We start from the raw sequence: 16662 nt of genomic DNA, 5'->3' as shown, positions 1-16662 counted from the left end.
GCAGTATCTTTCCAAAACCAAGAGGGTGTGTGTTTAACTAAACATATATAAAGTCTGTATTAAATCCAGTTATGTTAGGGGTACTGGTAGGGACACATTTTGTCCTGAGGTAAATGTTATATCTCTCACATCATCTGTACGATATGAGAAGTAAAGTAAAACATTTTCTGAAGCTGTAACAGAAGTATGTGTGGTTTATTATAAAAGTTATTGGTTACTGATCTTAAAGACAGCTGCTGCAAAGTATATTCTCTCATCAGTGAATATTCTGCAAGTTTCTGTATGCAACAGACTGTGAATGCAACTATAACCAGACTTTGATTTCAGCAGAATCCAGCCAGCAAGACTGAGTATCTTAAGAAGACTTCATATCCATCGCAATAAGAATCAGAGTAACAGCACAGTGCTATGGAACATTAAAATTATTTTTTCAATGGGTTCAGTACTTTATGTTCACTTCACTGTCAACCAAGATGTTAATGGACAGTTCAGAGACATGACCACAATGTTATGGTTAAAATGACATTGAAACTATATTTTCAGCAGTGTATAAATGCTTGAAGTACCACATAGGTTTTGCCTCTTATAGATATTAGTCTATCTCTAATCTTTTGATATAAAATAATCAATAAAAGTAAAGATTTAATTCAACAGGTGCAAAAAGTTAAGAAAAGAGTAGTAAGTCATAAATTAAATTCTGTGATTGCAAAAGAATAAATTAATCAAGTTAAAAAATAAAACTAAAGCAGACACAGCTCATAACTGATAAAATATTTTCACAGAATGGTCTGTAAAAGAAAAAGTTGTTAAATGCATTCATTTTTAGTAGTAATACTTGATATAATTGTATTAACCGTGTAAAATTGCATTTTGACTTGTGCTTCTTAATGTGTTTTCTATAAAAAATAAAAAGAGGGAATTGTAAGATTATGCTCAACAATATACTAAGGTTGAAATTAACTTTGCTACAAATATGCAACATGAATAAGGAATAAGATAAAGCTTGCTTAAATGCAGAAACAGAGTTTAGTAATATGTCATTAGCATCCATACTAAATGACCTTGGCTTAAAAAAATAAGGAACTTGCTTATGAGTGTATTACACACACATCAAGAAAGCTGACTTCTTACAGACATGACAAGAATGTAATTTTCTTTCTTTAAAGAACTGACAACAGGACATGTTTTTCTAAGAAAGTTTTAAAATGTGCTTTTCTAATCCACAAGGCATTTCCTTGAAGACAGTTTACTTGTCAGCATTTGCGTCATCAACGCAGTATCTTTCCAAAACCAAGGGGGTGTGCGTTTAACTAAAAATATATAAAGTCTGTATTAAATCCATTTATGTTAGGGGTACTGGTAGGGACACATTTTGTCCTGAGGTAAATGTTATATCTCTCACATCATCTGTACTATATGAGAAGTAAAGTAGAACAATTTCTGAAGCTGTAACAGAAGTACGTGTGGTTTATTATAAACGTTATTGGTTACTGCTCTTAAAGACAGCTGCTGCAAAGTATATTCTCTCAGTGTATATTCTGCAAGTTTCTGTATGCAACAGACTGTGAATGCAACTATAACCGGACTTTGATTTCAGCAGAATCCAGCCAGCAAGACTGAGTATCTTAAGAAGAATTCAAATCCATCACAGTAAGCATCAGAGTAACAGCACAGTGCTATGGAACATTAAAATTAATTTTTCAGAGGTGTGTAGAACATGCAGGAAATTTACACGGTTTTGGTATTATTATGAGAGATTTTGCTAGACAGAAGTTATTTCAGTTTGGAGAAGTCAGTCAATGCAGTGCAGTGTAGCCCCTGATTTTCACGAGATAAGTACAGAAATTTGGCACTGATAAGAAAGCCAGTACAGTAAGTTTAGTCCGGATACATAAATGAAGTTAAATGTTTCAGAAGTCCACCAAATACAGAAAGCAGGATTACTTCTGTCATTCAGGAAGAAGCTATTTTGAGTACAGAAGCTATGGACAGTATAATGACTACAGAAGCTACAGATAGTACAATTCAGTCCATTTCAGGTTTATCAGCACTGTTAATTGAGACAGTAAGATTTGATTTGGACATTACTGACACTTGTCTGCACTGTATGCTGCTACTACATAATACACATCATTATCAGACTTAAGTGAGTACAGACTTTTCTTCTGAAAGATGCAAGAAGATTGTACACATAAATGTAAAACTGAGATATCTGGAACGTGTTCAAAACAGTTCTGGGTAAGACATTCATTTCAGTTCTTCCATTTATTTCCAGTAAAACACAGTTCTTTCATTTTTTACAATGGTTCATAGGTTGGTACTAGGCTATCAGCCCTAGGGCCTATACAAGCCTAGCCATAACAATTCCCTGGCTATTTCTTCCCACATTATTTACTTTCCTGGACCCCTGTCTAAGAAGGGAAACACAGGCTCTAATGAGATATGAACTCATGACTCCTGGTTTACTAGACCAGTGCTCTAACCCCTGAGCTACAGAGCCACTTTCAATGGAGAGTACAATATTTACAGTTAAAGTGAGTCCCAAAACCTCATAACAATCTTGGAAATCTACAGTTTTCATCAGCAGAGCAGACTATGTGCATCATACAGAGTAGCAGTCTTCCTTCAGGACATTACTTCAAAATAATCTTCAGGAAAGTATCAAAAAATCTTCAAACTCTTCAAAGTAAAAAGTGTAAAAGACATTATCCAATTAACAGCAATACATCAAAAAATGCACAATCTCTACAAAAGACAACAGATCTTCAAGTTTCCAGTGTGCTATCAAAAGCAGAAAAATCCTTACAACAGAGAATTAAGCAAAGAGACCTGACCACCAACTAAATACTCATTCAACTTACATGAGCATTAATTTTTATTACAATGCATTTTCTAGCTAAATCAGACAGTAAGTCTCAGACAAGTTTACAGACTTCTACATTAAAGACAGTAAATGTAAATAGAATAGCTATATTTTAGACAGTACATGTACAAACAGTTTACATATTTCTAATGTAAAAGTACCAGTAAATATGTGGTTTAAAGTAAAAACTGAGTAATGCAGTCTAAAAACTGTGTTCTACACATTCATTTAAATGTTAATATTATTAGTTCTAGAATGTTTAATCTTTCCAGATGCAAAAAGGCAAAGAATCAAACTGTAATAAGTGAGGTAATGGACACACTTTTGCATAATTTGCAGTATAAATCAGTGTTTATAGAAGTAACAATATATTCAGCTTCTAATATCAGTATTGTTTTCGGGTTAAATAGCATGCATATTATAAAAATATTATGGTTTACAGTCTTCAAAAATCAGTGTACATGCTACATCATGTCATTCAAAATGCAGAGTTAAGTCATAGTATTGAAATACAGATGTAAACACACAGGCAGTGTACGTGATATGCAGATTTCAAGACAGAACACAGTATAGACATTTTCAGTGTCTCTGGTTCACGTTATTTTAAATACAAAGGTTCATAATGTAATAAATTCTACTTTGTTGTTTTTAGAAACCATTGCAACTACTGTACTGAGGTGAGGTAATAGGGATTACATTCCAGATTTTGATCCGTTTGATAAAGTAAATACCAGCGCAAATGATAGATTTCAGGGCAAAATAAATAAGACCCACATACCATAGCTCAAGTCAATGTTGCTACCAGTTCTATAGAACAGGATTTTCAGAATATCTGTAAAGGGTGTGGGAGTCCAACACAAAACCAGATGATTTGTCATAGTTTAAGGTAGAGAGAAATGACATACAGTATATTTCATTGTTTACAGAAAAACTAAAACAAAGGTCACACAGACAAACCAACCAGTAAAAACTAAAAGAAAAATCTACCCAAGCTAGACTTTCCAATGTGTGTGTCCTTAAATCTTCTTGCATTCGAGGTAACATGGGATATATGCAAATGACCTCTTAAGAACATCAGGTGTTTCAACTATATGATAGCTCTGAATGCCCCTGACTTTTTTTTCCCTTTTAAGTCTGTTATGAACAAATTTAGGCCAATAAAGCCAAAACACACTAACAGGATCACACACACAAACCAGTCAGTAAAAACTAAAAGAAAAATCTAGCCAAGCTAGATTTTCCAATGTGTGATTCCTTCAATCCTCTTGCATTAGAGTTAACACTTGTCTAGAGGAAAACAGTTTTTAGTGCTTAATAAATAAGCACCTATCCTGGCATGTCTAAGGGTCGGCTCCCTGTGTTTTCTCCTATCTACCTGATGAATATGGGCATCTTGGGCCAGTGCAGCAATTGCCTCATTTACACAGAAAACCCTCTACTCCTACCACCCAACACTACAACCTGTGAGAGATGCACTTATATAACCAAACTGGAAACAAAGCTTCCTTCACCCAATTCTGGACTAGACAGTTAAGAGGAGAAGGTAAACACTTGCACCATACCACATTCATCAAATAGTCCCTCAAAACCTACACCACCAAAATACGCACATAGAAACATGAATCACACACACACAATAAAAATCCGCTCAAGCAACAGAGACCTCCAAAGCAGAAACGTAAGGAACCTCCACCCCCCCAACACAACACAAATGACACATAGCCCACAAACTCAGTGTGCCACTCAACCACAGCCCATAAGGCATAACAATGTACCCAACACTTTAGACATAGGTGACTCTATAGTCAGGTACATTGATGTTCCACTCACCAAGCTAAACAAGGAGAAAGTTACTGTCAGCTGCCTGCCGGGCGCCAGGATCCGCCACATAATGCACGCACTCAGGTGACTCCACAACAAGTACAAATATGACTCTGTCATTGTCCATGTTGGCATGAATGACCTGAGACGTACCTCCCTGGACTACATGAAAAGAGACATGGAGGAGATCTCTGATCTTGTAGCTCAGGCAGGTATGACCCTAGCCCTGAGTAACATCCTGCAATCACCCAGAATTATATCACAGTACAAGGACAAAATGATTGACTTCAACAATTGGCTAAGCTTCTGGTGTCATTCTAAGTGGAGCCAGTATCTGTCTGCCTGGGATGACACGGCTGACAGACCACGAAACTTTGCCAGAGATGGCCTGCACTGTCACCCTTGGGATTCCGGATACTGGCTAAGGCTCTTGTCACCCCTATAGTGCCTTTTTTAGGCAAGGTTCAAATGACAAATTCACCACCTTAACACGTACAAGCAAGCAAAATCTGAGGGCAATGCTACTCAGTGCTAGAAGTCTAAACCTCAAAATGCATTCATTCAAGGCACTCCTTAAAATGGAGAACATCGACATCTGTGCAGTGACAGAGATCTGGTTCAAGGCTCCAGAGAGCACCCCTGCATTACCAGGCTATAATTCATACCTCATCTTTCGACTACCTAACCTGGAACGAAACACTAAAGGCAGAGGCATGTCCATATTCATTAAGGATATCCACACCTCCAGGCTAGTTGCTCAGCATAATGCATCCGAGATTATCTAAGTGCAACTAACTCTGGGCAAGACCGCAATCCAAATTGTAACTTGCTACAGATCCCCCACCATGCCCCAGGATTCCCACTCCTCATTTCTTGATACAGTGGAAAATATTAGGGTATAACCCAACACCCTAATAATAGGCGATTTCAACTACCCCACCATTAACTGGGAAAACTATTCATGTACCAACTCTTTTGCTCAACGTTTTCTGGAATTCATAAATTCCAATGCCTTGGATCAGCTTATCCACACCTCCACCAGGGGCAGCAATATCCTAGACCTGGTCATTACCAACATGGGCGACCGATGTTCCACACCAGAGGTCAATTCCTCGTTGTTCAGATCCGACCACAAGCTAATCACCCTAGACATCCACATCCTGCCCCCCACCCCCCATTAGGGAAACCAATGTGAAAATTTTCTCCAAAGCCAACTTCACGCTTCTTAAGACAGAAGTTGCAATCTGCACGATGCTCATGCAGATGGACAATAGAGGTATGACTGCTGAATCCTACACCCACTAAAGGGCCCATTTCTATACCAGAAGAATGCAAAGTTCCTGTAATCATGGCTACAGAGGTAAAAACCACACTCTCCAAAGCCAAGAACACAGCATCCATGGGACCTGACAACATCCCAGGCTGCATTCTACATGAACTGCAGAATGAACTGGCACCCCACCTAAGCACCATATTCAATCATAGCCTCACCTCAGGCTTTGTGCCCACTGAATGACGCACAGCGATGGTTATCCCACTCCACAAAGGGGGAGCCACCATGGACCCCAGGAACAAATGCCCCATTAGCCTAACGAGCCTGGTCTGCAAGGTCATGGAACGTATCAACATAGATCTTATAAACAAAGACAATCGTAATCTCCAAAGTCTGGACCCCACCCAGTTTGCATTTGTAAAAGGCAGATCATGTCTCCTAAACCTGATAGACTTCTCTGAAGCAGTCACCAAAGCTGTAGACGAGGGTAAGGTGGTTTACACAGCCTACCTAGATCTCGCCAAGGATTTTGACACCATCCCCCACTCAGGAATTATAGATAAAATCACTAAACTAGGTATAAATCCCTATGTCACAAGATGGGTTACCAACTGGCTCATTGACAGAACCCACACTGTGAAAGTAGCAGACTCCAAATCCGACTTCAGACCAGTGACAAGTGGAATACCACAGGGTTCAGTCCTGGGTACTCTCCTGTTTGGTATCTACTTTTCTGAAGTACAGGCTAACACAGAAGGTCTTTGGCTAATGAAAGTCGCAAATGACTGCAAACTAGGTGCCATAATCGAAACTCCTAATGATGTGAGCATCCTACAAAAGGGCCTCATGGAGAAAGATGCCTGGTGTCAAAGCCATGGCCTCAAGCTCAATGCCAAAAAGTGCACTGTCATCCCCTTTGGTAAAAACTCTGTACCCATGAGCTACCACATAGGTGGTAGTCTACTTAACACCGGAAGTGTGATAAGAAACCTTGGGACACAGGTGGGTAGTAGTCTCTCCTTTGATAATTACATCGCCACAGTAGTCAGGAAATCCTTCTACATGGCACAGCTCATCACAAAAGGTTTCTCATCCAGGAAAAAAGAGGTCATTGTTCCCCTCTACTCGTCACTCATTAGGCCTATTATAGAGTACAATGCCCCTTTTGGTATGTACCTCACAAGACATCTACAACAACTGGAAAGGCCACAGAAATACCTCATAAAGAGGATTACTGGCCTCAAACAGATGCCCTACGCAGACTGTCTCAAAAAAATCCAGCTTTACTCCATTGCATATCACCTACTCAGAGGCGATCTCTGCCTAACATACAAAACTATGTCAAACCCAGAGCTGTTGGACATGCTCCACTTAAAGAAATCCCAATCCCTCCGAGCTACACGCTTTAAGGACTAAACCTTGTCACCACAATAAACAGAACATGTTGGAGGGATAGATTCCTGTCCCAGAGACTTCCCATACTCTGGAACAAACTACCTCTCTATATCAAACAAAGCTCATCATTAGCACTCTTCAAGAAAAATCTTGATGATTGGATGGGAAATGGGAAACTCACCCAGGGGATCACCTCTGTGGCTCTGCTTGACAGGGGCACAGGAAAATAATTTTCTTGGGTGGCGAAAGCCAGGGTACCTTTTTGGCTAGGCTTATATAGCCCCTAGGGCCAATAGCCTAGTAACTACCTATGAACCTATATATGCAAATGGCCCCTTTAGGACATCAGGTGTTTCAGCTATATAGCAGTTCTGAATGCGCATGACTTTTTTTTTCCTTTTTAAGTCTGTTATGGACAAATTTAGGCCAATAAAGCCAAACCCCACTAGCTGCAGACATGCATGCTTACCTTGTTACTCATTGTTTTAATTTGTTAGTTGGGATATTTTGCAGACACTCTAATGATTATGGACATCAGCTGGGTAGGACAACCCTGCGTTTCCAAAGTTTAGCCAAACAGTCCACTTATACTGTGCTGATGAGGCCATAAGAAGGCTGAAACATGCATGTCTGCAGCTAGTGTGGATTGGCTTTATCGGCCTGAATTTGTCCATAACAGACTTAAAAAGGAAAAAAAAATTCATGGGCATTCAGAACTGCCATATAGCTGAAAGCCACTCACATGGGATCACCTATTACCAACAGTTCAAAAGATAGATGTGAGAAAACCAGATATAGTGGTCCATGAAAAGAAGACAAAAGTAGCATTGATCATTGAAATCACTACACCCAGAGACTACAGTGTCTTGCATATAGCGAGACATAAAATCATAAAATATCAGGATTTGCAGGCAGAAATGACAGTAATATGAAAGAAAGATACCCAGACAGTTCCAACAGTAGTAGGAGCAACATGTCTTATCAAAAAGAATCTACAATCGTATTTAGATATCTTACTGATATATGTAACTCTGTATGAACTGCAGGAGTCACTACTGGGCACATTACGGGTGTTGCAAAGAGCACTTCTGGCTGACATCAAAGATTGAAATAATACTAATTTCATGAACTTTAATCATACTTTGACTTAGGTGTGGGGTCCATTCCCATCATGGTATTAGAAACCCAAAAGATTTGGAGAAATTAAAAAAGCCTGAAACACTTGATGTCCTTAAGGAGTCATTTGTAGATACCCCATGCTGCCTCTAATGCAAGAGTATTTAAGGAATCACACAGTGGAAAATCTAGCTTGGATAGATATTTCTTTTACTTTTTACTGATTGGTTTGTCTGTGTGATCTTGTTGCTCATTGTTTTAGTTTGTTAGTTCGGATATTTTGCAGACACCCTAATGGTTATGAACATCAGCTGGGTATGGCAACCTTTTGTTTTCAGAGGTTAGCCAAACAGTCTAGTTATGCTATGCTGATAAGGCCATAAGAAGGCCTAAACATGCATGTATGCAGCTAGTGAGGGTTGACTTTATTGGCCTGAATTTGTCCATAACAGACTTAAAAAGGAAAAAGTCATGTGTGTTTAGAACTGTCATATAGTTGAAACACCTGATGTCCTTAAGGGGTCATTTGCATATATCCCATGTTACTTCTAACAGAACAGGATTTAAGGGATCACATAGTGGAAAATATATTTTGTCTAGATTTTTTTTTCTTTTGAAATATATTTATTTATTTATTGACATTTGTTGACTGGGAAAGTCCACTGGGTCAGGGACCCATTTTCAGTGGAGGCCTGGGAAGAAAAGCTCCATAAGTAGTACAATACAGAAGTATAATACATTGGACATGGGTGTTTACATAGATCATTAGACACTTACAGAGATGTAATACAATGAATTGAAAGATGTCCCAATACAATACAATACAATAAGACAAAAGTAATGCAAAGTTCAAAAAAAAAATACAGTATGCAAATTTAGATAAAATAATACATGAGTTAAAGTTTGTGTTAGTTTTTATTGTTTACAGGAAAGGAATTATGGAACATGTATTGACTAAAAAACACATCAGTTTCAATACAAACAGACCTCTACCACAGGATATAAGTGCGGTTGTAACACTGTTAGGATTTGAAGGGTCAAAGGTTACAGCAGTGAGCAGTTCTGAGTGTGACAGTACTGTACTAGGCATGGACATGTCAGAGTTGCATGTTGTTTTACACCAGTACAGAGAAATAAAAATGCTACAGAATGTACAGAAGAGCAAACAGATTATATTTGTAAGAAATTGTGTGCAGTAGATTGTGTAGAGGATATTCTGAAATTAAAAAATCAGTTACTACAGAAATATGCAGATTTATCGACTAAAGAGAAAATAAATTCTGGTTCCGTTGCAACAGCTTAAGTGCAGGCAGACAATTTACCACATTTTCAGAAACAGTACCTTATTCTCAGAGAGGCAAGGATAGACTGGAAAGGAAATTTCAATTCACTTTTATGGCCAATAAGGAAAGACAATGAAAAATTCAGGCTAGTACAACATTTAAAATTAGTATAAATATTTACCTTTCTGGAAACACGTGTATGATACACCAGAATGACAGTGCAGTTAAATTTGCAGAATAAATGGTTTACAGTTACAGATCTGGCAGATGAATTTTTGTTATTGCTTTGTTTCAGCAAACATTGTGTCAAGACATTTGAATTATGGTAATAAATTGGTACAATGCATAAGTAATATCTCGATACAGACAGAGACAGAAGAAGAGCCTTTACAGATATTAAACAATGTTTTGCTAGTTTTCCAGAGTACAGTATTTAAAGTCAATGTTACATTTAAAAAAAATGACAGTACAGTTTGGATCTCATACAAGAAAAGAGTGCAGCATAAATATTATGTAATTGAAGTCACAGGTTCAAATTTCATGTCAGGAAAGAATGCAATGTAATTTTACTGTAAGAGAAAACTTCACATACTTGTCAAGGAGAGATAAGTAAAGCACCAGAATCAGATGAGTTCAGTTCTAGTAGTAAATTTGTATAAATAAATGGTTGCAGATTTCATATATTTTATGTGGAAATTGCAGTTTACCAGAGCACAGCAGAGGCACAGACTTGTGTAACTGAGTTATTAAATTACAAGACAGCTCAGTGAGCTGAATTGAAGACAGTACTGTATGCCATAAAACAGTATGGTAAAGATTAGTGAAATAGCATTAGCACCAGTTTTATGCAAAAACAGTTATTTTCATTTATCTAAGAAAATTGGAGACAGTCATGATAAACTCTTGAAGCATGCAGAAGTACAGAAAGAGTTAAATTATGAAAGAAGAGATGCATATAAGACGGGGGGAGAGAATAGAACACTGAGAAATTATTTTATGTAACTTATGGCCTGAAGGTCAAAAATTCAACAGTAAAGATTAATTTTATAAAGGTGCAGAAATGCAAAAACTGTTAAAGAATTGTTACAATGTCAGATTCTTACTTCAGTTTTATTTGAGTTTATGACAGGGAGAGAAATGCCACTGAGGTTTCTGCTTGGTTCAGTGATAAAGTTACAGACTTTCAATTTCATTCTAATAAATTATCACTTTGGTTACAGACTTACAACAACAATTTATTTATTGCGTTTATATCACGTTATTGAAAGATGAAAATAGGGAACGCTATTTCATCGAACCTAAAACATCTAAACCACATAATATTGAACATTCAGAACAGCAAATTTTTTCCTTGGGAAAAAATTTGCTATTCCGAAACACATACACACAACACAAGCACACCTAAAAAAACATCAATACACACACATACACTTATAATCCTACAACTAACCCTACACTAAACTATACATACACTACTATCTATCCACTTACCTTAACCCTAACCCTAAGGTCCGTCACTATTGCACACTCACCTAACCCGTGCCCTAACCCTAACTCACTTAACCTGCCCCTAAACCTAATTCACCTAACCCGCTCCCTAACCCTAACTCGCCTAACTTGCGCCCTAATCCTAACGGGTCTACTTTAATTAACCGAAAGCTGATTCCAGTGAATGCAAATCCATCGACACATATACATCGAACAGTGAAATGAGCGAACTCACAAAACCGTGAAACTCAAAATACCGATTTGTCATACTCGGCCAACCCCACAGCCCGAAACACACTACCCACCCAAACAAAATAAATAAACCACAAACATACACCAACCAAAACCCTACTTCTAACCCTACACTAAACCCCACATACACTATTACCTATGCACTTTCCTTAACCCCTACCTAACCCTAAGGTCCGTAACTACCACACACTTACCCTGCGGAGCTATACCCAAACAAAATAAATAACCCACATACATACACTAACCAAACCCCTACCTCAAACCCTATACTAAACATTAAATACATTACCCATATTACATTACCTATCTATCCACTTACCTTAACCCGCACGCTAATGTTCGTAACTATTGCACACATACCTTACAGATCTGTAGCTCAGATGGATCAAACAAAACACTTCCACATTTCGAATTTCGCGGTAATTTCATGGTTTTGTGAGTTTGCTTATTTCGCGGTTCGATGCATTTGTTTCGATGGATTTGCATTCGCTGGAATCAGCTTTTGGTTAAATAAAGTAGAACCATTCTAACAACCACACAATCGCACACTTACCTGAACCCGACCCGTAAATCTCCACCGTAGTGCTGAAAATAGCGAAGCCACAGAACCGGACAACCAAATTCTTTCCCTAGGAAAGAATTTGGTGTTCTGTGGCTTCGCTATTTTTAGCGTTCGATCAAAACGGGTCGATATTAGAACATTCGAAGTAATAAAACTTCTATGTTCTGATACAGACCCTATTTATTAGTAACCTTGCTGTTTATTAACTACATCTAATCAAATATGTGTCGGCCTGTGTCTGTCTGTGCTTGAAATTAGTTTTCAACATCCCCCTTCCAACAGGGTTCCTATTATGTGATCAAACTTCAATAAGTTCAAACCCTATATGGTCGAAACCATATAGTCGAACTTGCAGAAGTTCGAACATGTTAACAAAAAAAAAAAAAAAAACTTAAAAGTAAAATAAACCCTTGCAAGCAGGGGGGCAAGCCCCCTGCACCCCCCACACCCCTGCACTTTAAATATACCAACTCCAAGATCGCACTACAGTGCAGTAAAGGGAAATACCCTTTAATGCACTGTAGTGCAATCTTGGAGTTGATATATTTAAAGAGTGGGGGCTGGTGGGTGCAGGGTGCTTGCCCCCTGCTTGCAACAGTTAGTTTACTGTTACATGTTTTTTTTTAATTTTTTTCAGTGTTTAAAGTTTTGAAACTTCAAACAGACAAGTTCGATATTGTCATGTTTGAAGTTTCAAAACTTTGATCACGTAATAGGAACCCCCTCCAACAGAGTTGTCGTTGCACTCTAAGCACCACTTACTAAGTTGGCCACAATCATTTGTCTTGACCAATAGATTACACTGTATATACCAAAAACTTAGTCTTCATGGCTAACAGGTTTTTGCATTCAGGAAATGAAAAAAAAACCTGTTATGCATGATACCTCTCTGCTAATTGCTTTCTATTGCCTATAAACTGATTATACTATCTGTTATACTTCGACCTGAGGCTGGAAGCCCACTACGCTCCTTACTCTACACCCAATTTTCACCTACTCCCCTTACACTACTGTTATATTTCCTACACACACACACACACACACAATGCACTTGTGACTCCTATTCCATAACCCTCATAAACAGCCTTAGTACTATCATACAAACACTCCTGTTTCTTTTTACCTAATTTTCAACTTCTATTTAATCTTTTAGCAACATTCCCAACTACCTTTTTCCCTCCCATAATACTTTGCTCTACATACATTCATAGTCACATCCCTCCCTAACAGCAACTCTCTATTCTACATTGCATCTTTTACTTTTCCCAAATAAAACCTCACATCTTCCTAGTTTACCTACATTCTCAATATCTAGCCTTTAACCCCCCTATTCGTTGCATTCCAGAGAAGATAGTAGAACATCCCAACTTTCTACCTTCATAGAAAATACTTCTTTCCTGCCTACGTTCTATCAGCTTTCAGACTCTACCGCCACTAAATATCCTTCTACCCTGCAACTTTTTTCCTTCTTGATCTCTACTTCCCCACTATATGCCAACTATAACATACAGATCCCTTTATTTAATCATGCTACTACTCAGCTTATCCTCTATTCTTCTGCTACTGGGCCATATCACATTCTACCATGGCTCTATAATAGCTCTCAACTATCTCCAACTCTGTCCCAACAACCTATTTATACTTTCTCACTACACTTTCCACACATCACACCAAACCTATTTAATGAAGCTCCTCAACTTTATTTCAAATATAGACTAACTCCATTTCAACTCAAACCAATCTAAAACCAGTATCAATAATTCTCCAACATATTAAAATCCTCCTACGTGGAGACAGTCACCCTAATCATGGCCTCAACTATCATAATGACCATTAAGACAATTCTCTTCCGCACACTACTCTAATCTTACAACAGTGAACCACCAACCCCAATAATCTAACTTTTGCTGCCATTAATGTTAGAAGCGTAAGAAATAAAATTGTTGAAATGCATACCTGGATTACCCAGCATTAACCTGATATTCTCACTGATCTGAGACTTGACTTAAACCCAGCATAAATTACTCCAAAATCATACCTCCTGGCTATAATGTCATCCATAATAACTATAAAGAGGAAAGATGATGGTATTGTTTTAATATTTCCCAGCAACTACCACATTTCCCCCTACAACAAACCAATATGATTAAATTTGGCAGAGCTTCTTATAACTTTCCTGAAAAATAAACAACTATTAACAAATATGTATTATTGTTTTCTACATCCCTCCTGGTGAAAATACAGCTATACTGGAAGATATCCTACACTGGATATCCATAACAATTCCACAATAAATAATACTACTAGGTGATGTGAATGTCAATTGGTTGGACATAAATTCTAACCCCCATACATATAGAACTTATCTGGTTTCACACAACTAACAAACAACCCCACACATTATAGCAAGACATCAAATTCCCTATTAGACTGGATCCTAGTATCAGACCTAGCAAATACACCACCTCAGGTACAATGTATGACTGTTTCAGTGATCATCTCCCAATATGTGCAACCAGACATCTCACACATCCACTTAAACAGCATGTTTATAAAACAACATACAACCCTTCCAAGTTTAACACAGAAATGTTCATTATTAGCCTATCATTTATTAACTGGAACTTCCTAAAAATCCTTCCATTTGATAATGCTGTACATTAATTCAGTGCTGCTTTCCTGATTATCATAAATAGCCTTGTACCTCCTAGAAGGAAGAGACTAAAACAAATAACGCAATTTCACTATTCAAAAAAGAGTAGAATGCAAATGCAGTATAGAGAACAAGTATGGAAAGAATGGCAAAAATATACAGAAAAATTCAGAATCCTTTGCAATTGTACCAAAAAGCAAATTAATGAAAACAAAAAGCTACTATAATAATCTTCAGAATAATAGTAAATACAATCCTAAAAAAAATCTGAAGAGCCATTAAAGAAATCTTGCATCACAGCCATAAATTCAACCCTAATCCCTCTCCCAGTAACTCATCAGTTTAAACCGCAATACAATTCAACTCTTATTTCATAGATAGTATAGCATCTCTAACCAAGGATTCCCTGCATCTAATCCTAGCCCTGCCCAGCAGCCACGTATCACCACATCCACTTTCTCCTTCAAACCTGTGCCAACATCCTATATAAATATGTTCTTACCATAACTTTCCATCTGTGTTGTCGATCTTCATTCATTCTTGACTGTTGGGTTTCGGTTCTGTCCTCGGAACTGACTTGGCCATTGTAACAAGCTCGCGCCAGACAGAAATTCTCCAGCTAAGGCTACCCATAGTGCCTCTCTTCCCCTCCCCTCAGATTGAGTATTGCTCACAGAAGTAAAATGCAGAAACATTGTCTGAGCAACTGACTTACTACAAAACCAGGACTAGATTCGAACCTCCAGGAGTCTTTGGAGGAAGTTGGAGGGTGTAATGTCAAGAATGAATGAAGATCAACAACACAGATGGAACGTTATGGTAAGAACATAACTTCTTTATCTGATGTTGTCAATTGTCATTCATTCTTTACTGTTGGGACAGAGTCCCTAGCTACTGAATGTCCCCGGAGACCCTGTGGAAGGATATTCCTGAGCACCATAGAGCCAAATGATGTTCTTCCCCTGGAGACCATATCCAATTTGTAATGAGTGATAAAGGTATGCAGGGTTGCCTAAGTTGCTGCTGCACAAATGTCATCCATAGAAGCTGTAGAATGAAAGGCTACTGAAGTGGAAACTGATCAGGTAGAATGAGCTTTGACCTTAGTTGATAAGTTTAGTTTATTTTGGTCGTAAACAAAGGTGATGCAATCCCTCAACCATTTACATAAGGTAACTTTGGAAAATGGTTTTCCCAGTTGAGTGCCTGAAAAGGACAAAAACAATTGGTTGGATTTTCTAATTGATTTCGTTCTGTTCAAGTAAAAATGTAATTGTCTGTGTACATCCAGCAAGTATAAACAATATTCTCCTTTGTTTGAGACGTTTGGGAAGAAGACTGGTAGGTCTATAGATTAATTAATATTTGAGTCCGATACAACCTTGGGAAGGAAAGAAGGGTTAGTCATAAGTGATACTCTCTCTTTATGAAAATGATATATGGACGCTTCACACACAGAACCTGTAATTCTGATATTCTCCTGCTGACATGATGGCCACCAGGATAAGGGTCTTCCAAGATAAGAATTTGATATCACATGCGACTGCTGGCTCAAAGGACTGACGGGTTAAACTTTGCAAAACTAATGTTAAATTCTAAGGTTCAATGGGTTCTTTAAAGGGTGGTTTCAAGTGCATAACACCTTTCAGGAAGGTTTTGCAAAAGCGATGAGACATTAAGGAAAGATCATCAAAACCATTACGAAAATTTGAAATTGCAGCTAAATGAACTGTAATAGTAGAAGCTAAGGCTCCTGATTGGAATATTGTTGATAAATATTATTTTATCAATCAAGGCTGAAAAAGGGTCCACTTTTTCTGCAAGAGACCAAATCACAAATCTATTCCATTTACTAAGATAAAGTCTTTGGATGGATGGTCTATAGGAAGCCAGATATATTTTCTGTACTGGGGAATATAGATTGTTCTGCCTGCAATTACTGGAAGTGGAGGTACC

The 16662-nt window shown here is 37.9% G+C and overlaps 1 non-coding gene across 1 annotated transcript; it reads right to left on the bottom strand.

Annotated features, from left to right (window-relative positions):
• Positions 1-2427: 2427 nt before the first annotated feature.
• Positions 2428-2500, bottom strand: TRNAT-AGU. Its single transcript has one exon. It is a non-coding gene; the product is annotated as a tRNA-Thr (tRNA).
• Positions 2501-16662: the final 14162 nt, after the last annotated feature.

This window comes from Protopterus annectens, chromosome 1.part2 (assembly GCF_019279795.1).
Source record: "Protopterus annectens isolate FY-2018-M chromosome 1.part2, PAN1.0, whole genome shotgun sequence".
Taxonomy (NCBI): Eukaryota; Metazoa; Chordata; order Ceratodontiformes; family Protopteridae; genus Protopterus; species Protopterus annectens.
Note: the sequence above shows the minus strand (reverse complement) of the source record. Positions and strands in the feature narration are given on the sequence as shown.